This window comes from Trichosurus vulpecula, chromosome 2 (genome assembly GCF_011100635.1).
Source record: "Trichosurus vulpecula isolate mTriVul1 chromosome 2, mTriVul1.pri, whole genome shotgun sequence".
Lineage (NCBI taxonomy): Eukaryota > Metazoa > Chordata > Mammalia > Diprotodontia > Phalangeridae > Trichosurus > Trichosurus vulpecula.
Window position 1 is genome coordinate 246557433 of NC_050574.1, and position 9267 is coordinate 246566699.

At 36.4% G+C, this 9267-nt stretch overlaps 1 pseudogene; it reads right to left on the reverse strand.

The window, feature by feature from the left end:
* Nucleotides 1-6385: 6385 nt before the first annotated feature.
* LOC118836946 lies at nt 6386-7020 on the reverse strand (annotated as a pseudogene).
* Between the last annotated feature and the right edge of the window lie 2247 nt (nt 7021-9267).

The window sequence follows — 9267 nt, forward strand, 5'->3', positions numbered from 1 at the left end:
GTTGCAAGTCAGTTTCATAGAATATGTCCCTAAGATGTTTCCCTTTAAAGCTCAGCTCAAGTTCTATCTTCTACAATATGCCTTTCCTGACCCCTGCTGCTTTAGTCACTAGCATCTCCTTGCTGAAATCATTTTCTGCTCAAGGGAGAGAGAGACAGAGACAGAGACCCAGCAGCTATCTATCTATCTATCTATCTATCTATCTATCTATCTATCTATCTATCTGTGTATGTGTGTATATCCACATATACATATATACTTATACATAAACATATACATATATGCATACACACATATAAATCTCTTCATGTATATATATATATATATTATATATATATATTTTCCCTTTGAGAGGATGCAAACTCCTTTTGGTTTTGCTTTTGTATTCCTAGCTTTAAACACAGAACCTGGCACGTAGTTGGTAATATATGCTTGTTTTCATTAATCAACTGAGGGCAAAACAATCTGTGAAGTTCTTTGTCTGACATATTGCCTTGAAACATTATATTAACTGAGTTCCCTTACGGAATTATGAACAGAAATGCAAAGAAGTAAAAATATTATGTATAATATGAATAATTGTGGTCTGGAAGTCCAGATAATAATAAATTATTTCAAGTTTTCCTGAGCATAAAATAGTTTCATTTATCAATAATATCAGTTTTTGTTAAAAAACAAAATGGAGCACTACTACTACATCGGCTGAACAATGAGAATTTCCCATTGTCTGTCTCTTTTGTTTGCTCTATTCCTATATTGGTTTACTTTTGTGCCTCCTACCTCATACTTCTGCCACTTACCCTTGGACAGTGTTTCTGTATAATTGCCAGTTGTATGTCCTAATGATTTTCACTACTGACCTTCTCTGCTGCATCCCTTTAGACACTGTTTGCTTAACTGATTGCTTGGCTTGTAGGTTTACACATATGCCCTCAGAGACAGCACAGGTAGAGGGAAGGCTGAAGGATGAAAATATCAAGCAGGAATTGGTATTATTATCTTCTTCCCCAAAAGGAATACATATTCATTAAAAAGAAAAATGGGAACCTTGGTCACTTCCTCTCTTTAGGCCTATTTCCTTATCTGTAAAATGAGGAGATTGCACTAGATAAATTCTAAGATCCCTTATTACTCTAAATCTTATGCAAGCTATGAAAGGCAATTGAGGCTATTTTTGAAAGATTTCTATTTATGAATGCCAGCTCAATAAATATTAATTAATATCATTATTGATACTGTATATTTTGATGAAATTGGGTGCAACACTATTCATGGAACCTATTTTTGCCACTTCATGTGTTCAGTCTAGGACAGATAGTATGTTTGCGTGGGCTTCCTAGAAGGGAATACCTATAAAAAGACAGCATGGAATGCCATGGTATATAGAGTATTACACTAGGAGTCAGGATGACCTTGGTTCAAATTCTATATCTGGCACTTAATATTTTTATATTTGTACAAGTTATTTATCTTCCCTGAGCTTCAGTATTCTTATATGCAAAATAACTGTAGCACCTAATTTGCAGGGTAGTTTTAAGTATTAAATGAAATCATGAATTAATACACTTTGCAATTTGTTAAGTATCATATGAATGCTAGTTATTATTATAACTTGATATTGCATAGCCTTATAGAAAACTAGTTATCATCAGGGCATGACACTTAAATTTAGGTAGAAATTCATGGTTCTTTTTTTTAATCCCAATCCATTTTACATGTGCTCTCTCAATCATCCAAAAGAAACACTGATTTCTGTCTCTCAATTTTCTCAAGTCCACATTAATGTACTGACTAGGGGCAAGGGAGCAGGCCTGATGCTAGGTTATTAAACACAAAAGAAAAAATTTGTGCTCAATGAAGAAGGGAAGAGGGGAAGAGGGAAAGAGAAAACACTTCTTCAGAGCATTTTGACTTGTACTTTAATATATAAAAGGACACTTGAGTCTAGTACCTGAGGAATTATGTTGCTTACTTCCAAATATAGATAACTGAGGATATAGTCAAAATGGTTGAATAAGAGGTTGAAATTTTGCCTTAGCTTCTTCACATTGGCCTAGAAAATGTGCCAGTCTCAATTCTAATTAGAAAAGCCAAGAAAAAGTTAGCCAATCCTTTTGCCAAACCAGAGCAGCTTGAGAAGACAGACATAGAGGTCAACAGACACTGGGGTAGGATCTAACAAGAAGTTCAACAAGGAGACTGAAAACTCTGCAGAATGAGATCCCTATACTAGTACTAGGAACAAGAAGTGCCATCTCTGTCACCCATTACCCAGTTCTGCATCACAGTCACAAGGTAAGTGATCATAAGGGAGCACAAACAGTACCTATGCAAAGAGCAAGGAATAGGTACAAGGAGATGGATTTCAGAAATACCTGGAAAGACTTATGGGAACTGATGCGGAATGAAATGAGCAGAACCAGGAGAACACTGTACACAGCAACAGCAACATTGTGCAATGATTGACTCTGATAGACTTAGCTCTTCTCAGCAATAGAATGATCCATGACAATCTCAAAAGACTGGTGATGGAAAATGCTAGTCACATACAGAGGAAGAACTATGGAGTCTGAAGGAGGATTGAGGCATACTATTTTCACTTTGGGCTTTTTTTCCTTTGTTGTGGTTTTTCCCTTTTGTCCTGATTCTTCTTTCACAATATGACTAATGTGGAAATATGTTTAATATGATTGTACATGTATAACCTATATCAGATTGCTTGTTGTCTTGGGGAAGGGGGAGGGAGGGGGAGGGAAAGAAAGGAAGGAGAAAAATTTGACAAAAGTGAATGTTGAAAACTATCTTTACATGTAATTGGGGAAAAATAAAATGCTATAAAGAAAAAATGTGCGTGTGTGTATAGTGTGTATATATATATATATATATATATATATATATATATATATATATATATATATATATATATATATATACATATATATCCATCCTCCATTTCCAACTGTGCAGGTATGTTTGTTTCTTTGATTGGATCCCCATCTAACTGGAATCTGATATACTTCATTGATAAACCCTGTCATTCCCAATATGTTTTCATTAGTTTACTAAGTTATGTGTGCCCCTTAATCATAAATTGCACCACCAAACCATCTTGCCCTGCCACCTTCAAATTAATGTGGTCATTGTTTTCAGTCTTGACTCCATCCTTAGGCTTCTCATAAGTCATGGTGAGTTTGGTGGTCTCCTTAGCCATCACCCCCCCTTTCACAAAAGAGGCTCCAGGATGGTACACACCAAGAGTCATTGTGACTCAATTTTATACAAGCACTAGATACTTTCCAATTTTGAGTTTATGCTTGAAAGATAATAAGAACTTCTTTGTTATACCATTTAAAGTGGATTTCCTTTGTATCACTGCCAAGTTTAGCCCAACAAGCATAATCTCTTCATGATAAAATACATGAATCTCAAACTTCCTCAAAAAATGACACCAGAAAAATGTATAAAATAGGCAGATAGCAATTAGCAACTTCAATTAAGTCCTAGGTCATGGTGTGCTTTAAAATAAAAAATGAAAACTATCTTTGAAAGATAGTTATGATAAATGCTATGATTAACACAAAAAATTAGGAGTCTAAATACACCTGTTAAATTTAACCACTTAACAGTCAGATTGATTTTCCAAAGGAATATTTACTTCAAATATATTGCAAGAACAAACATAAAGACATCCTCTCCCTCCACCCCCAACACCTGGAAGGAAAGCATAAGGCCCTGTATAGATGTCTCTGTCCCTAACATAGGTATTAGGTTCACAGCTTAACTCACTTTTTATATATTATCCTTCCACCAGCTTCCAAGAACAAAGCACCTTTGCATCTAAGGCTGCCATGATTTAAGTTCCAGAGTTTGAGGACCTCACTCCACGTAACTAGAAGCAAAAAAGGACAAATGAAAGAAGACGAAAACATGAATCTCCTTCTCAAAGTCTTGGGGTTTAAAGGGAAAGGGTAGGTAGTACATAGTGCCCATGTTTCAGGGAAAGAGACCTTATTCCCCAGATGCCACCATAAAGAGAGTAGCTCTCCATTTGTCAAGTAGATTCAAAGATAAAGCCAGTTGCAGTCATGGAAGAGTAGAAAGATGTTGCTCTTAACCATATTGTAAATAAAAAAAGAATGTCTTCTCCAAGAATCAGGTCCCTGGCATCTCCGACATGGATACTCTCATCTAAAGTGATCTGAGCATACATGAAAATCCTGATACAAAGAGAAGGTTTAGCACCTTATTCTTTCAGAAAAGAATAAAAGTAGCACTTAGCACTAAGTAAGCTCAGCAGGAATGAGGCAGAGAAAGAAAGGAAAGGTTCTAATGAAAAGAAGTCTGAAATTTTACATCATGGAAAAGGAACTATTTGGGTGATTGTGATACCTAATGTGTGACTAGTTCATATGTAGCTGAACTAGCATGATGATTGTGGTCACAAGAATTGATGACATGGATACGGAGCAAAGGGACATTAACATGAATGCTTACTTATCTGGGTATTTGTTCTATCTCCAAAGTCAAACATAAATGCCAACAAGTATAGCAAATATTTCCTTTTTGACTCGCACATAGTAGGCACTTAATAAACTTTGTTGAAATTAGTTTTGTCAAATGGAATGAAAATAATTCAGTTGCCTATCTTCCTGGAATTTGTCTTCATTAAGTTTAAAACACAGAGGGTTTATCCTATGCATTGATGGAAAGAGAAAACAAGGTAAAGTACAGTGGAGAGACCTTTGAATTTAATGTCAAATCACCTGAATTTAAATTCTGAGTCTCCCACTTACTACTTGTGTGGTCTTGAGCAAAAAATTTGACCTGAGTATCAGTTCCTCCATAAAATGAAGGGTTTAGACTAGATATACTTCAGAGTTCTTTCTAGTTCTAAATATTTGAGTATATTAATCTGTCCCAGGGACAAGGCCTATCTCATCTCACGGGTTGCAGGAGCAGGCCACAGTGTGATTTTTTTCTTTCTAGATCATAGAAAAGAAAAATTTATGACATAAAATGTCTCCAAGGTGGAAAATAGACATTTTTGTCCAATCCTCATGAATTGTCCAGGTTCTCCAAAATAATAATTATGCATAAGAGATAAAATCAATCTAACTCTATCTGCAAGCCAAGGCTCTAAGAAGTCTAATGAAGTAACAACTTCATGAATTAACAGAAGAGAATACTAATTCTTAATCCTTAACACATTCACTCAGCATCCTCTCCCTCACTAGCACCCATAGTGTCAGGGTAGTATGACATAACTCACAGGCATGTGCTCTGTGCTCAATATTATTGGTGTTATTACAGAATCTGCCAAAACACTCCTCCCATATACTCACCTCAACTATTCTGTAAAAACAAACAACACAACCAAACCCTGAGCAATCCTCAACTCCAACACACACACACATGCTGTGCAGAAGAGGTAGAGGCAGATGCAAGTTGAAATGTGAACCCTGGGTCAGCAGCATCCTATCCTAGAGCATCCCTGATCCAAAGTATTAAAGAAGAGAGGGATAGAACGCAAAGGGTCAAATTGTGGCGTGAAGGGGCTGAAAGGGTTGAATCATGCCTGAAGAAAAGGCTGCTGGCATACAGCTGGTGTCAGTTCAGAATCACCAGAATTCACTGAGGCCAATGAAAAGTCAAATATCCAATAGAAAAGGTGTCCAACTCCAGGGGGTCTGAAATCAGAGAGGCAAGGGGTCAGAAACTGAATCATAGGGGAAGATAAGGGAGGAATGGAGAATGAAGTTACAAAAGATTTCAGGAGGAAGAAAATTCAGGTAAAACCTTGGAAACAAGCAGATAAATCATCAAAGAAGATATAAACAGAGAAGAGAAAATGGACACCAGGATATCTGAACCAGCCCCCAAAAAATCACTGAATAAGTATTGTAAAACAAAGGGAATTGAATCCAGTGTATTTCTGAGAGAGCATAGGATAACAGAAAGGCCTTCCTGAGTGGAGCATAACAGAAACAAAAATTGGAAAAGCAGAATTTATAACCTGCAAAGCAGAAATCATTGGTAGAATAGAGCCATGTCAATACATAATGGCAAATCAATGAGATAGAATTGATCCAGAATAGAAAAATACAGAAATTAAAGATAATCTGGAATAATACAGTGGCTTCATTATAGCATTGGGATTTCATCTGGCCTTAAAGAACAGGAAAGGTATAAGTGGGTAACGGGTGTATTATAAAGAAGAAGAATAATAAACAAAGCTTTGGAGGCTCTGATGACCATGAATTGTATTTTACACATCAAAGTTGAAGAATATGATAATGGATATCAATGTCTTAGACGTGAACAAAGAGGAAGTCACAGGAAATTTTTTTAACGATCTGGGTATTTATTCCATTAGAGAATGTCCAAATTAGGGTTTACTTGCCCTTTCAGGCTTTGATTTTCTCAGGAAGAACTCAAGCTCTTTGCCCTCGAGCACGAAGGCGTCTGCTCTGCCGCACTGGCCTGGCCTGGATGCGATGCAGGCAAAGAGCTTGCCCTGCTGAAACTGTTCCTCCAGAAGTGAGCTGATTTTGGCATTCTTCTTCCGCTCCTTGTACTTTTTCTGCAACTTCTTTGACTGCTTTTTATTTAAAATTTCTTCCTCCTCAGGAGTCAGCTTCACTCCCTTCTTCCCGCCCAAGGACAGCGCATAGTGGGACTCATGCCACTGGAGGTATGGGGTACTATCTATGAGCACGATGCAATTCTTCACCAATGTCTTGGTCCTGACCAGCTCATTGTTGGATGCATTGTAGACCACATCAATGATCCTTGTTTTTCGGGTACAGCACTCGGGTCCCAGGAGAAGTTGCCCAAGTCCAGCCTCAGCGCCCGGTACTTTTTGTTGCCTCCTCGGACTCGCACGGTGTGGATGTGACTTGGCAGACCTTGGTGTTGGCGGGCAGCCGCCTGGCCCAGCTGATGCTTGCGCTTCTTGTGGTGGATCTTGCGCTTGCCCCCGGTCTTGCGGCGCTTGTGCCAGGTGTCCCGGGAGATTCACATAGTCGGCGGGAGCTGCAAAGAGCGTCACTGGAAATCTTACAGGAAACATTCATATTGAAGGATAATAAGACCTTGAGTTTAAAATAAATCAGAGAAGAATTTGGAGCAGTCTATTACAAAAGTTAGTGACAAGTGGAGGAGGTGTTTTTCTATCAAACAAAGATTTAGAGAATTTGGAAAATATTTTAATACATTGAGACAGTAAGGTAATTAAATTTTTACTTTAAAATCGTAATATAATCATAAAATATTGGTTTTAGATTGGAAAGATAACCCCAACCTCCTTTATTTCATAAAGGAGAAAACTTAAGAGATTGAAGAGATTTGTTTAAGGTCATTTAGCTTTCACTGGTGGAGATGGAATCAGATGCTGAGGCCTAGGCCAGTGCAATTTTCACTAGACATTGACATGACGCAAAGTTCTATAATGTAGAGGACTCTAACACAAGAAAGGGGATTTCCAAAATGGAACATTTTCCAAAAGATGTCAGTTTCTTTGCTCTTCTGTAACAAAAAGTGGCAGGAGGAATTGTAGTGTCACAAAGATGAACAGGAGGCTATATTGACCCTTTGACAGAGGGTAGTAATCAACTGAGTTTTACAGTCTTACAGAGAAGAAAATCAGCATCATGGTGGGGGAAGAGGAAAAAGAGTGAGAAGCAAGAGAATGGAAGAGTTGTGGGTAACTCTAGTCACCTCACAAGAAGGTTCAGAGATTTACTTGCAGATTTCACAATGCAATGTTATTTTGTTCAAAAGAAATCATGCTCCTTAAAATAGAACATAATAAGGAAATCTCAATGCAAGATGGTAAAACTTAACTTCTATAAATTGAATTGCTAATCATTTCCCTTTTTTCTCTTTGTTTTTGAGTACTTGATTGCTTTTAGAATAATTATGTAGTATAATTTGAGATCAGGCACTGCAAAGCCTCTTTAATTTGATTTCTTTTTCAGTATTCCCCTTGATATTCTTGATCTTGCCTTAAGATCAAGTTTGTTTTTATTTTTTTCTAGTTCTATACAGTAAGTCAACTACGTATACATTATATCGAATAAGCAAATTAACTTAAGGAGTAATGCCATTTTTAATTTCATTTGACTCACTCTATCCATGAACAATTATAACATTTCCTATTATTCTTTATATGATTTGTAGTTGTATGTGCATTGTTCTTGTGTGTCTCTTCCTAGGTAGTCTGCCAAGTATTTTATAGATTCTACAGTTATTCTAAATGTAAGTTCTCTACCCTTTCCTACTAGTTTTCATTGGTATAAAATAGCATGTTCATGATTCAAGTGGATTTATTTTGTATCCTGAAAGTTTACTGAAGTTTTTCATTGTTTTGATTAGCTTTTAGTTGATTATTTAGAATTTTCTACGTACACCATATTATCTGCAAAAGTGATAATTTTGTTTCTTCTTTATCTTTGCTTATTCCCTCAAGTTCATTTTCTTGCCTTGTTATAGGCAGAATTTCTGGTACAATGACAAATAAAAGTGGTGACAATGGATATCATAATCCTGATTTTATTGGAAAGTTTTCTAGTTGATCTAAATAATAAGAGTTCCTAAGTCTTCAGTAAAAGGATAATATAGATTTTTCCTCCAGAACTTCATTTTACCTTGTATGAATAAGTTTCACATATGTTTCTTACAAACCATATATTCTTGAATTCTAACTTCTAATTCATTATTCTATTCTCTTTTGTTTAATGGATGAGTTCCTCCCATTCTCATTCAGAATTATCATCATTAATTTTGCATTTACCTCCTCTTATACCTTTTCTTCCCTTTGTTTCCCAGGTCATCTTTACAAAAAAGGGGATGGTGAGAGAATGACATCACTACCAGTAATATTTGATGCAATCTGTCTCTGTGCCTCTGCCCCTCTGCTCCTTACTCCACAACAGTACAATAATAAGGTTCTTATTCTTCCTTCTTTCCTTCCTTAATTCTTTCCTTCCTTCTTGTTCTCCTTTGTTTTTTTTTTCCTCCAAAAAAATTCTTTACAATCTACCATCTGTGTTTAGTTTAGTTTAGTTTTAGTTTAGTTTGTTTTGCTTAGGACTAAGCAGACATTTATGCTATCATTCTTATTCCCCCTTTCCTTTTTACCCTATTTTTTCATTTGGCCTGTTTAATAAAATGTATTTCTGCTGCCAACTGTGTATATTATTCTTTCCTTTGACTAGTTCAGATGAGAGTGAAGTTTAAGTGTTGCCTGCCCCATCCTCTCTGTATTTT